This window comes from Tamandua tetradactyla, chromosome 4 (assembly GCF_023851605.1).
Source record: "Tamandua tetradactyla isolate mTamTet1 chromosome 4, mTamTet1.pri, whole genome shotgun sequence".
NCBI lineage: Eukaryota > Metazoa > Chordata > Mammalia > Pilosa > Myrmecophagidae > Tamandua > Tamandua tetradactyla.
In genome coordinates, this window is record NC_135330.1 from 63388459 (window position 1) to 63396579 (window position 8121).

Below are 8121 nucleotides of genomic sequence, written 5' to 3' on the forward strand. Positions count from 1 at the left end.
GGATTAATGAAGAACTTTGTAAGCAGAATGAAATTCAGATATAAAGAGAGAAAACGACAGGGCAGAGCTGGAAGTCAATGGAACCAGGACCACAAAGGAGAAGATGCCAGCATGTGCGTGGCTGTGGGACAGAAAAGCCAAGGAACCCCAAGGATTGCCGGCAGCCAGCCCCAGGACACCACAGTCTGTGGAGAATGCATCACCTTGCTGACACCTCAGTTTTGGACTTCTCTTAGCATCAAAACCGTCAGCCAATAAATTCCCATTGTTTAAGCTAGGTTTTAGTACTGGGAAACTGAGGCAGTTCTCAAGGTGATAAAACTGCCAGGCAGCCGAATTCAAATCTGACCCTAAAAAGGGTTTTTCTCCCAGTCACACAGAAGTGATCTAAGAGGCAAGGTACCCTGCCCTGATGTCCCTCTCTTACTACCTCCTCATCCCCACTCTTCCTGCTCTCCCTTCTCTATGTAATTGGGCCTACAGGGAAGTACAACTCCAGGCCAGAAAGGAGAACCCATGAACCTATAAAGGAAGGGGCACTCTCCACCTAACCACACCCCAACAATCCCTCTCTCTCTGCCTCCTGGGCTCAAAACACAAGCCAGGACCCAGGGCTTCATCCCCATTCTGGGAGATGGAGAGGACCAGCATGATGAGAAGAGACAGGCAGACCCCGCTACCTCTCTCTACCACAAACAAAAGTCATAATTATCCCTCCTCTAAATCCTATTAATACCTGTGATTCATGTTCTGTATTTCCATTTACATCCTGCCATTTACATGTACAGCTACATACATTTGACCCATGCATGCTTTTCCTTTCTACCCCAATTAAATAGTCCTAAGGACAAGGAGCAGACTGCATTTATCTGTGCCCCCCCAGGAGAGCACTCAATTAACATTAGCTGTGATGTCTTTGAGGTTTCTTGCCATTTCCTCCCTCCTTTCCAGACTCCCCAGTCTTCCTGCTTCCCTCTTCCCTCCGGTCTGTACTTCTTAGCAAGCTGGTGCTGCTGGGAGGAATGTGGTTTGGAACCCGAGGAACAAGGAACACAAAACACCAATTACCGTGAGCTGGTTTAGCTGGTCCCAAATATTTAAAACTTGTGCTAGAAAGCCCCTCTGAGCCCCAAGTTTTCTGTTCCTAGGTCCCTGTCTCCTTTTCGGGACCTGTTTCTCAGTCCTGAAAAATCTTTGCCCAAGCAAGGTGGAAGGCTACAGTTCTGAAGGGAAAAAAATGAACAAGCCTGGTAGGTCAGATTCTATGCTGTGGTAACACAGACCAGCTCAAAACACACACACACGCACACGCACGCGCACACGCACACACACACACACACACCTGCCAGCGCTTAAAGCCCCTGGATCAGGCCTTCAGCTCTGTTTCAATGTGGGAGGAATGAGGAAAAGTGAGACACATGAGGTTAACAAAAACCCTATGGTCCTGCGAGGATACCGTAAGATATGGTTTGTTTATTTTGGACATTATCCATGATACCCAATAGATGGAGGGAGCCGAAGGGTACAATGACAGGGAAGCAGAATGGTGAACAGTGAAACATTTATATTATGGAATATGGTGCAGCTGCAAGAAGGAAGGACGTCAAGAGGCACACAATGAACTGAATAAACCTTGGGGACAATGCATTGTACAAAATAAGCCAGAAACAATAGAACAAATATGCTAAGGTCTCTCTCGGAAAACACTTGTAAGAAAATGGGAGCCTATAGTGGTCAATGAGAGGGAGGTGTAAGGGGTGTGTTATGTATGAGTTATTTCTTTTTATTTCTTTTTCTGGAGTGATGCACATGTTCTAAAAAATGATCATGGTGATGAATGCACAACTAGGTAATAATATTGTGAGTCACTGATTGTACACCATGTGTGGAATGTATGTGTGAAGATTTATCAATAAAAATATTAAAAACAAAAACAAAAAAAAATGGGAAACTAGACTGTAAGCCACATTTAGTCTGAAGTTGTAAATGCATTTCTAGATTCTGAGACACTGAGCTATATGTGTATCAGCTGGTATTTCCCTGGAATTTTGTGTAACTCTGTGACACCTAAGACCAGATATGGAAGGCTGTAGCTCTGAAAATTAGCACAGCTATATATAACAGTTAAAGCAACCAAAAAAGAGAGCGGCCTCAAAAGCAAAGCCAGTCTGGCTGGGTCTAAGATAAATTAGAATGCAGAGTAAAAAATAATGGTGTATGTACTCTAGACCATCAGCTACTATATGAAACTAAAGGCAAGAGATTTGTCATGTCTAGAACCTGAATTTTCTGTAATGCATAATCTAAATAACCTCTCTGGATAGCTTGTTTAAATAATCCAAACTCCTGGAGTCCAGAACAGGAATGAGACCTTGTAATTCTGTATAGCTTAATATAACACAAGGATACATCTCAGACTATGGTGGGCTGATAATTAAAAAGTATTGGTAGAAATCTTGGGGTTTGTTCACATGAAACTTAACCTCACAAAGGATAGGTCAAGTTTATTAAAATTAGGCCTAAGAGTCACCCCCAAGAGAACCTCTTTTGTTGCTCAGATGTGGCCTCTCTCTCCAGCCAAAATAACAAGCAAACTCACCACCCTCCCCCTGTCTACGTGGGACATGACTCCTAGGGGTGTGGACCTTCCTGGCAATGTGGGACAGAAATCCTAGAATGAGCTGAGAGGGATTGGGAAATCCCTCAGTAATAAAGGGATTGGGAAAACCTTCTAGATCAAAAGGGGGAAGAGTGAAATGAGACAAGATAAAGTGTCAATAGCTGAGAGATTCCAAACAGAGTCGAGAGGGTATCCTGGAGGTTATTCTTATGCATTAAGTAGATATCACCTTGTTAGTCAAGATGTAATGGAGAGGCTGGAGGGAACTGCCTGAAAATGTAGAGTTGTGTTCCAGTAGTCATGTTTCTTGAAGATGATTGTATAATGATATAGCTTTCACAATGTGACTGTGTGATTGTGAAAACCTTGTGTCTGATGCTCCTTTTATCTATCTTATCAACAGACAAGTAAAACATATGGAATAAAAATAAATAATAGGGGGAACAAATGTTAAAATAAATTTAGATTGAAATGCTAGTGATCAACGAAAGGGAGGGGTAAGGGGCATGGTATGTATGAAATTTTTTCTGTTGTCTTTTTATATCTTTTTCTGAATTGATGCAAATGTTCTAAGAAATGATCATGATGAATATGCAACTATGTGATGATATTGTGAATCACTGATTATATATGTAGAATGGAATGATCATAAGTTAATAATGTTTGTGTTTGCTTGTTATATTTTTTTTTAATTTTTAATTAATTAAAAAAAGTATTGGTAGAATCCCTTGAGGGTTTGAAGGGAACATATATTAAATATATATATTAAACTATTTCATCTGGGAAACCCTGAGTACCCTCTCAACCATTGAGAACTCCCAAGACAATAGACCAACCCCTGGATTTTGAGGCGTGCCCTTATCAAACTTATTTCTGTAGGGAGAAGCTAAGACTACCATAACAAGAACTAAGATTTGCTATACCAGGAAACCTCTTTTATTGCTCAGATGTGGCCCATCTCTAAGTTCAACTCTGCAAGGAAGATTGCTGTCCTCTCCCCCATGTGGTACAGGCCATTCAGGAGTGGAAATCTCCCAGGCAGTGTAGGGTGTGACTCCCCCAGGGATAAGTCTGCCCTGGCACCATGGGATCAACAGCACCTTCCTGACCAAAAGGGGAAAAAGAAGTGTAATAAAATAAGGAATCAGTGCCAAAAGATGGGGTTAAGAAGCCATTCTGGGGACTACTCTTATTCAAGCTTCAATTGGATAGTACTAACTGCCATGGTTTGCTAAAGCCCAATCAACATCACTCCCTGTTGACACTTAAGAACACCTAGGGCTCAAACTGAGACTCGATAAAGGTTCCATGCACTAGGTTTGCCCTCCTAGAACATATAATTCCCAGAGGGTTCCTAGGTCAGATAAATCCTAAAACTAAGAGGGACCAGCCTCTCCAAGATTATCAATTAATTTCACCCCCCTATCCTCTAGTGTGGATACCCCTTCTCAACATGAAAAGGTCAGAGTGGGCATTGCCCAAGGATCCCTATAGATTGGGAGATGGATTAAAGGGGAAGGAGGAGGTATAACAGAGAAAATGGGATTTAACAAACAAACACAGCTGCTGAATCACTATATTAATATTCCTTCTAGCCTCCAGTGTTTTGGAGCAGCTAGAAGGAAAAATTTGAGATGTTGGAATGGTAGCCAATGACAAACTCTGGAGTCTGTTCCACAACTACCTGTTGAAGTGTGCTTTGAAAATTATTGCTTTTTTCTTTCTTTGTTTTGTATATACGTTATATTTAAAAAGTAAAAAGTTGTCTTAAAAAACAAAAACCACGCAAAAAACAAAACCTATAGCCCTGAAATTTAACTGGAAATATCAATATAAACTCACAATGTATTCATGTCTTTAAAAATTCCTATCTTTGACACTTGAGGGATTAGAGAAAAATAATAATATGAAATTATTAAACTTTCCCACTGTGGAAACTCCTGATAGTATCTCAAACATTAGGGACTCCCAAGTCAATAGGCCAAATCCTTGATCTTGAGGCTTGTTCTTATGAAACTTATTTCAGTAGTGGAGAAGTCAAGCCTACCAACAGCTATGCCTAAGAATTAATTCCACAAAACCTCTTTTATTGCTCAGATGTGGCCTCTCTCTCTCTCTCTCTCTCTAAGCCCAATTCTGCAAAGAAAATCATTACCCCATACACACAAGACACGACACCCAGAAGTGAAAGTCTCCTGTAAATGTGGGACATGTCTGCTAGGGATGAGTCTGGCCCTGGCATTGTAGAATCAACAACACCTTCCTGACCAAAAATGGGAAAAGAAACGCAATAAAATAAGGTATCAGTGGCTAAGAGACTTCAAATAGAATCAAAAGTCTATTCTGGAGGCCACTTACACAAGCTTCAGCTAAACAGTGCTAATTTCCACAGTTTGCCAATCCCTAACCAGCATCATTCCTGTTAACCCCAAAGAACACCTATTGTAGGAGCCAAGGGTATAAGACAAGACTTGCAGAATTTGTTGGAAGCAGCTGGCCTCAGGATGGCGGCAGTAAACTGTGGAGACTGTTATGTAGAGCAGTCTGGGAGGAAGAGAATGTTTACCCCAAATGGTTATGTTAAGTATGAAGAACACTGAAAGATAAGAACTTTGCTCCCTCAGGAAATGCATGCATGCCTATTGACATCCTGTGGTATATAACCAGGATCTGGTTAAGAATAAAATTGTCTGAAGTCTGTCTGAAGTAAACTCAAGCTTCAGACCCCCTGAGCCCGTCTGTGTCTTTCTTTCTTTCTTTCTTTCTTTTTTTCTCATCATTCCTTAATATCCTTCGAGCTCCGTTTCAATAGGAAGCAACAACCTATGGCACTATCTGAGATTCTACAAAAGTTTCTTGCACTAAGATTACCTTCCAGAAACCTACAATGTGCAGATGGTTCCTAGGCCAGATAAGTCCTGAAACCCAGAGGGGCCAGCCTGTCCAAGAACATCAACTAGTTCCACCCCCTACCCCAAACTGTCAACACCCCTTTTGAACATGAAAAAATTAGAATGGGCATAACCCAAATATCCCTAATGACTGAGAGAAAGATCAAAGGAGAAGGAGGAGTTGTAATAGAGAAGATAGGATTTAACAAATGACTATGATTGCTAAATCATTATATTGATATTTCTTTTATTCTCCAGTGTCTTGGAGCAGCTAGAAGGAAAAACCTGAAACTGGAGAACTGTAGATTATACCAAACTTTGAAATCTGTTCTATAGCTACTTGCTATAATATACGTGGAAAAAAAAAAATTCTGAGCTTTGTCCACTGAAAAGGTCTAAAACCAGTGGCCTACCCAGTAACAATGAGTACTCTCAATACGCATATTATGGTTTCTAAATACCATTTCCAACAAAAAAGAATCAGATTCCCTTAGAGGAAGTAGCTAATTTCAGGTCAGTGGCAAGAAATGTAACAAATGAGTCAGGTCATCCTGTCATGCCAGAAAGCAAAGAGGTTTCCAAAGACCATTTAGAATAGGATCAAAAGGACTCAGAAATCAACTTGAAGAGGCTTCCACTGGCCAAAGATGGGTACAGTTTGAACATGAATAAGGAGGCAACCCCAATGGCTTGAAATACATCAAAGCTGTTTAAATCCATGAATACATAATGATACTAAAAAAAATCTGTCATTATTAGAAGATGGAGAATTGACGTGTTATTTTGAAAACAGGTAAATGCAAGGAAAGAATTATTTGTCCTGTCTGCCTATATGACTGCATCTCAGTACAGTTTCTATCTCTAGTAGTCCAGCTAATTAAGAAGTCATAAAATTAGATTATCACTTGATAACCTCTATGAAATAATGGATCTAAGAAAAGATATCAACAGCTACTAACATCAAAAAAGAAAGACATCTAGACAATACATGTCCCCAATATGGAAGTATTAAAATATACAAATCTATCAAGTATTCTTGCAAAACAAACCAAATCCGATTTTGTCTCTGAATTTAATACCAATTTAGAAAATATAGGAGCCATAAAAACACATAAAATGTCATCTTGGGAATGCAATAAGCAAAATCTAGATGACGAGACCATCTATAGGACAAGCAATGAATTTCTTAAATAAATTGCAAGGGAAAAAATAAAGACTGAGGAGATAACGATGGATTATAAGATTTAGGAGACGTATCAACCAAATGTAGTGTATGGAAATTATTTAGATCCCTATTTAAACAAAAACTGTACAGAAAATTGATGAGATGGGGAAATGTGAGTACTGGATATTTGATTATAATTAGGAATTAGTAATTTTAGGTGTGATAATGGTAATGTGGTTTTATCTTTTATTAGAAGTCCTTAACTTTTAGAGATATATACTGAAATATTCATGAATAAAATATGATATCTGGTATTTACTTCAAAATCATGAGAAGGGCAGGGGAGGGGACAGGAATATTGGGGAAAGAAGGACAACAGTGAGCTGAGAACTGTTGAAGTTGGGTGATGGGCTCATCTGCATTCATTACAGTAGCTCTTCTTTTGGATATATATGAAATATTTTATAAGTCTAAAACAGCATTTTGATTGCACATCCCTTATTGGATATATCCTAAGGACAAAACCAAGCACCAAGAGATACTAAGTTGCATGTAGTGGTCTTATCGTTAGCAATGATGTTGGTATTATCACTTTTGAAACTATCACGTAGATTGAAAGATAAAGCAAATAATAATCATATTACTATGGTTAGGAACTGAAAGTTTCAGCATAAGCAATACAAATATAAAATGAAAAACACAAAAGCTCTGTGATCTTTAATTTGACCTGGAAATATTAGCATGAATTTACCATTTTTGCAAACTTTCTTTAAAATATGCATTTCCTAGCTACACCCACTGAACAGACCTAGAAACAATGCCTACGCCGTAGTAATAAACACCCCTAGCACATGTGATCACTAACACCAACCAAGGAATCCTTGGAGAACTGGCCAAGTCCATGTCTGCAGCAGGAAACATTCAGGGTGAACCTGAACCATCTTGTAATGCCTAAAAGCAAAGAAATTTCAAAGGCTGCTGGAGTCGTGTCAAAAGAACACAGGAAACACCTTGAAAGGCTGCTGGCCAAAGATGGAACAACTTGAGCCTCAAAAAGAATCCTGACTGCAATGGATTAAAATGCAAATATATAAAATCCATGAGTTCATAGCGATTCTTAAAACAAGCACCTCTTTGGCCAACTTTGGTGGTTGCTGAAGCACCGACTCATTGTTCTGCCAGTTGATAAGTGAAAGAAAGAATCAAGCATTTATCCTGCTTTTCCTGTGCACACATTTCAGGGTTACCAACGCATGGAGGACGACAAAAGTTTCTTTATAGAAAAATCATACCTAATACAGAAGGAATGACAGAATTAGAAATTCAGCATTTTTGCAATTCTTAATGTAACAGTTATCTAGGAAATGATCATCAACAGCTTAGGTGGAGTTGAGGAGAAACTTTATAATGGATGGATCAGGCTGCCACCCACTGAACCCACCGAT